This window comes from Lissotriton vulgaris, chromosome 1_1 (assembly GCF_964263255.1).
Source record: "Lissotriton vulgaris chromosome 1_1, aLisVul1.2, whole genome shotgun sequence".
NCBI lineage: Eukaryota > Metazoa > Chordata > Amphibia > Caudata > Salamandridae > Lissotriton > Lissotriton vulgaris.
In genome coordinates, this window is record NC_141685.1 from 1,630,370,072 (window position 1) to 1,630,378,506 (window position 8,435).

Below are 8,435 nucleotides of genomic sequence, written 5' to 3' on the forward strand. Positions count from 1 at the left end.
AAAATTAGTGGAAAGGATTACTAACAGCTAGTGGAAGGATTTCCACCAACGTTTATATACAACACTGTTCCTTCTTTCCCAGAAACATACATACACACCCATACACTGGCTATCTTGAACCTGGCTATCATAATTATTTGACGTTTGCTTTCAATCCCACAAGCTGGAAGGATTCTACACCAAATGTATACAATCATGCATAAGTCTGTGTTCTGATACATACTTCTGCCTGCAAATTCCACACCTGTGGAATCTCCTCCAGGCACCAGACTGGATTCGGCAAAGCTGAAACACTGCTTCTGTGCAATTAGGTGGAACCACAACTCTGACTTGACTCCAGTTCTTCCTCCGAATGCAACGTCTCAGAGCCATATATGCAGATCCACCTAGCACTCTGCCATCAGTTCCTTTTTTCTTGCACCCTTTGACATGAATCCAATGTTATTTTTTCTGGAATTCCGCTGTAAATTGTATTTGCACTGCCTGTTAATGAAAAATGTCACCCCACTAAAGAGTCAGGTTCTTTATGATGTCACTTGCCATACTCAGGGGTCTATTTCATAACCCTATGATGTTTGTCTTTAGGTTATGGAACCTAAACAAGACTGGTGTGGATTTGTGCATTCAGAAGCCTTTGAGGAGCAGTAGTCCTCTTGTTTAATTGACTTGATCCCTTTGGCTGTCACCTCTCTAGGTCCCCTTCCAACTCCCGTTCTCAAGGTAAGTACAGGACAAAGGTTTCATTCTGTAAGAAATCCTCCCACAAGAAAATATGGGGAGTACTGAATGAGGAACTCATCCTCCTTTCAACATCTCTTCTGTAGACAGGGCAGGTCATCTGGTAGGCATGCCTGTTCCCCGCTCCGCACCTGGTGCCAAACAACCAGCTTAAGTCCTTTCTGGCTGCATGCCCTGACCCTGTTCAAGTATCTGCATATACCTAAGCCTTATTGGCTAATTTCCAGCTGCCTGTGGATCCTTGTGGTGTCCCTGCTGGCCCCAAGGCTTTTAAGGCATCTTGAACCAAACCTCTGTTGCGGGCCTCAAGCCCAGCACTAATCAACCCCATTGAGGCTGGCAACACCTTTCCAGCCCCAGGAGCCCCTATCTTCCTGTTGAAGGCCTTGACGGTTGCTGGTGATTACCTCATCCCCAGTGCCTGCTACAGATCAACTTTGGAGTTCTATAGGGCGAGCACCATTTTGTGCAAGGTGGATTGCAAAGTGAAGGTCAGCTGTGGCTCCCCTTCCAACTTCATTCAAAAGAGTTTTTCACAATGAAGATGACAGTAGTGAGGTCGACAACCTTCTTTCCCTCATGGATTCTGATGGAAGCATCTATTTGGGCCTCCAAAATGCTGGTGGATTGGATCTACTACAGAGGTTAACCTTGTGATACATTGGTCATTCGAGTACCCCTGGAGATCCACAAACCCTGGGACTAGGGAATTTTGTTTTTCCTCTCTTCCACATGACTTGCATGTAAAATCAGACTGCATAGTTTGTTCTAGGTCTCTCCAAACGTTGAGTTCCAGAGCTGAGTTCCTAGGAAAAACATTCTCAGATTATAATCAACTAGAAATTGGTGTTAAATGAGGCAAAGGTTTGGCAACAGTACCCTTATTCATTTGCAGTGTACCACTCTTGATAATTGAGCCTTTAGGGGTAAACTGAGTGAAATTATAGATGAATACTCTCAGGATACCAGAGAGTCTGCATCCTCTCTCATGATCGGATGGGAAGCATTCAAAGAGGTGGCTAGAGGGCATTTTATAAATGCAAATATATAGGCCCCCACAAAAAATTAGCTCCAACTACAAGCCCTAGAGTCCTCGCAGATGGACCTGGAACGCAGAACCAGGCACTATGCCATAGGAACAAATACTTATCCAGTTCTGAATCTTTCGTAGTTTCACATGCTTCAATCTTCCCTGTTGTCGAGGTGGTAGTCCCACTGTAATTACAGAAAGTAAGCAGTATAAGGGAGAAACTTCGCTTTAAGTTCAAAACCGTGCCATTGTTAACCAGATCACATAATTTGAAGAGATTTAAACTTCAACCAATCAGGAAGCAGCTCAAGTAGCACTCTTCCCCTCAAGGGTCTCCACACCTCACATTTCTTTCTTCATGTCGTGTGAAGGGAGTCTCCCTGAGCTCTGCTCAGATTTTCTCTTTGAAGAAGATTATCTTTAGTTTTTACCTTTACTTCACCGGCCTACTGATAACACTTATTATTAACATCATTTGGGTGTTATTTTCTGACAGGAAAATGTACCAGACTCTGCTAATAAAGACTTGGGCCTTATGGCTGCTGTGGTAAACCTAGGATTCACTCTGATGAGCCACACAAAGTGTGCATTTACTGCTTCTATCCAAAACATAAAGCTAAGAATGTTTAAGTACTGTTATACTTTTTCTGAAAAAACACTAAAGGATAAAAAGAGCAGATTACTTATATGGCTCCAGAAGGTGAAAGCCAGAAAAAATAAAACCTCTGGGGATAAAAGTGAGTGAACATCAAAATCCCTTTAAAAAAACCTCACAATAGAGATCACCCCTTGACAAGAGATACTTCTGAAAAGTCTATCAAAAAGGTACATAGGTGACCGAAATGGAAAGAGAGAAGTCTTGCCTCAGATGAGTCTTCAACACCAAAAGCTGAAATATCCAAGTCTGTGCCTTCCATACCTTCTCTTCAGGTACCATCCCGAAGTAAATCTAAAGCATCAACAACTTCTCATCTGCAAAACACGTTATCGACGAAACAGTAGATAAGACCCCTGTTGAAGGCGGCTACTTCTGATAGAAACTTCTAACTGCAGATTCCTCACCTTTTGAATATTCCCTGGGCTTCTGACTGGAACTGCAAAGATTTAAGCAGCATCTCTGTGCGTCAGCTCTAAGAGACATAATAGCAGCAGACTTGCTTTGAATAGAATTTATCAGGACAGGTGTGCACCTATACCACTTCTGCCCAGAGTGCTGGAGAAGATCAAGTGCGACCTGGCCCAAGTCATTCTTGTGGATCCGGATTGGGCACGAAGAGTCTGCTATCCCGAGCTCTTCAGCATGGCCATTGATTCACCGATCAGACTGCCTCTTCGGAAGGATCTTCTGTCGCAGCAATAGGTGACGGTCCTCCACTCGAACCTGTCCTGCCTCCGCCTCCTTGTGTGGAGATTGAGCGGTGACAGTTGACAGCTTTTGACGTTCCTCCTGAAGTCTGTAATGTTATCTTGGTAGCCAGGCATCCCTCCACCAAAACGGTATATGCCTGTAGATGGAACAAATTTGTGGCATGATGCACAGCAAAGGCTGTGGATCCCTTTTCTGCTCCACTTTCAGAGGCTCTCCTCTTCATTCTTTCCTTGGCCCAGCAAGGCTCTGCTTTGGGCACTCTTAAAGGCTATATTTCCGCCTTTCTTCGCCTTCCTGATCAGCCTTCTCTTTTCAAGTCCCCTATTGTAAATAGATTTCTTAAGGCCATAACGATCGGCTTGACCTAATAAGCCCCTCGCACCCCACACTCACCGAAACTGTCCCAGCTGACTAAGAGCTCAAGGCACCTCGTCACACCTAAAACGCAGCGGCCATCTTAGCTTGGGAATAGCCTCAGGACACCTCAGTGGACACTATAAAAGGGAAATAATTAAACAACAGGGGGTGGTGATGGACAGAGTTTCTGAATTAAGCAGAATACTCTCACCCAGTCAAGAGATCAGGGCTTAATCCAACACCGTTTTTTAGCTCACTGCACCATCCCAGCTCAGAACCTGGCTATATGCAAATTAGTCTGTCCCTGGGCCAGTGCATCATGGGAACAGGGCAAACCAAACTACCAAGCCAATTCTTTCACTGGGAAGGAAACAAGCTTCCGGGGACCGGTTTCTGGCATTTCAGCCGTCTTCGGCCCGGCTTGCTTGAATCCTTATGGTGCAATGAGCAAGGGACTCACGTCTGAGTATACCCTTCCACGCTTATGGTGGACAAAATAATTAAACAACAGGGGGTGGTGATGGACAGAGTTTCTGAATTAAGCAGAATACTCTCACCCAGTCAAGAGATCAGGGCTTAATCCAACACCGTTTTTTTTTTTTTTTAGCTCACTGCACCATCACAGCTCAGAACCTGGCTATATGCAAATTAGTCTGTCCCTGGCCCAGTGCATCATGGGAACAGGGCAAACCAAACTACCAAGCCAATTCTTTCACTGGGAAGGAAACAAGCTTCCAGGGCTTAATCCAACACCGTTTTTTAGCTCACTGCACCATCCCAGCTCAGGACCTGGCAATTCAGACGGCTGAAATGCCAGAAACCGGTCCCCGGAAGCTTGTTTCCTTCCCAGTGAAAGAATTGGCTTGGTAGTTTGGTTTGCCCTGTTCCCATGATGCACTGGGCCAGGGACAGACTAATTTGCATATAGCCAGGTTTTGAGCTGGGATGGTGCAGTGAGCTAAAAAACGGTGTTGGATCAAGCCCTGATCTCTTGACTGGGTGAGAGTATTCTGCTTAATTCAGAAACTCTGTCCATCACCACCCCCTGTTGTTTAATTACTATAAAAGGGAAAGGCATGGCTCCGACAAGAGGGCGCGTATAGCGGGCGCACAGGGGTCGCGCCGGAGTCGAGCCAGAGTCCTGCCCGTCTGCGCCCGTCAGCGCTAAGGAGGCGCCAGACGCCAGACACCCTGACATAATCCAGAGGGTTAAGATAGTGTATTCAAGACTTGAGCTACTAAAGCTACAGCGCCCCGAGCACAGATGCACCGGCCTCAACTCTGCCTACACTAATAATCCCCGTGCATGCTCATGTGGGTTCTCACTTCTAACCCCAGCTCGGCAAACTTCCCCTCCAGTAGCCAAGCCCTTAACTATCAAAATTGGCCAGCTGAACGTTCGATCTATGCCGAAACACTATGCCGAAATCCACAATCTAATTTCTAACCACTCCCTCGACATTCTTTTTTTAACCGAGACGTGGCTCCAAGATGACATGGACACTGTCATAAACCTGGCCACCCCTACAGGATACACCACCCACACCCTTAACAGAAACTCCAGAGGCGGTGGGATTGCCATAATGACCAAATCGCACCTTACGTGCCAGCTAACTAAAGCTGACATTAAAGATAGCGAATGTGCTCGCTACAACATCAAAATCAATCCCCAGCTCAGCATGGTAGGACTCCTGATATATAGGCCCCCGGGAGCTGACGTTAAATTCACTAACTCACTCCTTGAGAACCTATGCTCACAGATCACTGAAACTGCCAATTTCACTATTATAGGGGATTTGAACATCCACTTTGACTGTACGGGAGATTCGAAGATCAACACTCTATTAGCTGATCTGGCGGCCCTTCAACTAGACCTGATGTGGACATGACTATGTCCTCTACTGTGAGTCCCAGTACTCTGGGCAAGTACAGACAGACACCTTTGATAAATGATAAGTGGCTCAGGCCTACAGGGACGCATGTGCCAGTGTCACAATGGTGACACCTAGCTTTGTGGACGCTGGACAGATTATACTGGGTGACAATTACCTAGTGACCAATGCCAGTAATGTAACCACTACACATAGTGTGGCAGTTGTTAATTTCTCCTGGGGAGGGGTAACTGGCCTAAAGAAAGTTGTGGTAAGTGCAGATCTCTCCGTTGAATGTCTGTTGGGCAATGATCTTGAATACTCACAGTGGTCAGAAATGGAGTACAGGACTCATGCTGAGATGTTAGGTATACTACAAAAACAACACAACTGCCAGTACTGGGAAGACTTTTTTTCTTATATAACAAAAAACTGCTATGAATAAAACATGGCAGTCTATTCTCACTTTTGTTGCTGATTTATTATAGTCATTTTTTCAATCAGAACGCTTTTTCATTTTTTTCAAAGACATTTCTGTGCATATACAGATATAAATATACAAAATGTACAAATTTATACAAAATTTACAAAAACAATGTGAAAGACAAAATCTTAATTGATAAACACAACCACACAAACTTTTCTCACTACAGGCACTCAATTCACATTCACACACATAAACAAAACAATACCTCTGAGGTATGGGTCAATGTCAACACAAAATATTTTCATTGCAAAAGGTCAGAAAAGTTTGATAAATCCCAGATTTACAAAGGTTCCAGCAGTTAGAACAATTGGAATTATATTCAGTCTTAATCTAGTTTTTATAATCTATTTATATTGTTGACAGTTGACCGTAAAAGATCGACGCGTTTCGAACTCCCTAATTTACGGGGTTCTCCTCAGAATCAGTACGATTTCTTAGAACTCCTATGTAGGATGTCTCTCGGGACTGGTGTGAGTGGTTGTTATGTGGACACTCACAAGCTCTAAAAGTCGCTTGGTGTGTCCGGTGTAGGCGTTGATATTGCTTCACCGGGAACGCTTTCAAACTTGGCGTGTGTCGGTCCTTCCGCTCGAGTCTGTTTCAGCTTGAAAGCGTTCCCGGTGAAGCAATATCAACGCCTACACTGGACACTCCAAGCGACTTTTAGAGCTTGTGAGTGTCCACATAACAACCACTCACACCAGTCCCGAGAGACATCCTACATAGGAGTTCTAAGAAATCGTACTGATTCTGAGGAGAACCCCGTAAATTAGGGAGTTCGAAACGCATTGATCTTTTACGGTCAACTGTCAACAATATAAATAGATTATAAAAACTAGATTAAGACTGAATATAATTCCAATTGTTCTAACTGCTGGAACCTTTGTAAATCTGGGATTTATCAAACTTTTCTGACCTTTTGCAATGTAAATATTTTGGGTTGACATTGACCCATACCTCAGAGGTATTGTTTTGTTTGTGTGTGAATGTGAATTGAGTGCCTGTAGTGAGAAAGGTTTGTGTGGTTGTGTTGTTTATCAATTAAGATTTTGTTTTTCACATTGTTTTTGTAAATTTTGTATAAATTTGTACATTTTGTATATTTATATCTGTATATGCACAGAAATGTCTTTGAAAAAATGAAAAAGCGTTCTGATTGAAAAAATGACTATAATAAATCAGCAACAAAAGTGAGAATAGACTGCCATGTTTTATTCATAGCAGTTTTTTGTTATATAAGAAAAAAAAGTCTTCCCAGTACTGGCAGTTGTGTGGTTTTTGTAGTTTAAATAGGCTTAGCCTTACTGTTGAGGAGCCAAGACCCTGTTTTGTTCCTACGAGATGTTAGGTATATCATCACATGTTCTTGCTGTGACCAGGTAACAGGCCAAAAAGTGCCTCACTGAACAGGTCTTGGATCCTGGAACAATGGACCAAGTACCTCCCAAGAGAAAGAGCAGTAGGGTAAAGGCAGTGCCTTCCTCCTACCTCCAAGTGAAGATCAGCCTTCACAGGAAGCTGATTTTGAGACCTCTGAGGGAACTGTCCCAGAAGAGCTTGAACCTGACCAGGTTGAGTTTCTTGGGACAGGGGGACCTTCAAGGGCAGACTTGAGGCAGGCACAGTTAGACTGTGCTTCTCTTGAGCCCCTCAGGAAGCAAGCTACTTCTGAGGCTGCAGGGAATGCTACAGGTACCCACAAAGTGTACTGGGATGAAGGACTCCTTTATTCGGAGGCTAGAGTCCCCAAGCCTGGTGCTTCCAGGAGGTTGGTCATACCCCAGTCCTTTAGGGGTTTCCTTCTTACCTTAGCCCATGATATACCCCTAGCAGGACACTTGGGCTCAATGTCAGCGGACTCGATAATTCTCGCCTCGGCGCCTACTCTAATCAGGGGCCCCACGCTGCAACTCTGGGCAATAGGTTGCTTAATCTCCACAACGGCCCCTACAACACTGGGATGTCTGGCTTCACCTTGGGGGTGCCCAGGAGGGGCTTCTCACAGGGAGAGCCAGGAAGGGTTTCACAGCATTATACAGTGCTGGGACGCCCCGTTAGGGCAGCTGTGCGCTTTACAAAATACACTACATTTACATTTTACATTTACATGCTTCTGAGTTGGGGGTGGGAGCTGTGCTTTCACAACTTAATGTAGATGGTTAAGACCAGCCCATTGCTTTTATTAGCAGAAGGCTGACCCCTAGAGAGAAACACGTTGGTCAGCCATTGAGAGGGAGGCCTTTGCTGTGGTGTGGGCCCTGAAGAAGCTGAGACCATACTTATTTGGCACTCACTTCAAGATTGAGACCGACCATAAGCCGCTCTTGTGGCTAAATCAGATGAAGGGTGAAAACCCCAAACTGCTCAGGTGATCCACTTCCATACAGGGGATGGACTTTACAGTGGAACACAGACCAGGGACTGACCATGGCAATGCAGATGGTCTCTCCAGGTACTTCCACTTAGAACATAAAGACACAACTGGTCAAGGTTAGTCTAATGTCCCTGCGTTTGGGGGGGGGGGGGTGTAGGAGAGTAGGGTCTTATTTCCTATGGTCACCCCACTTTCTGCTGGTTTTCGAC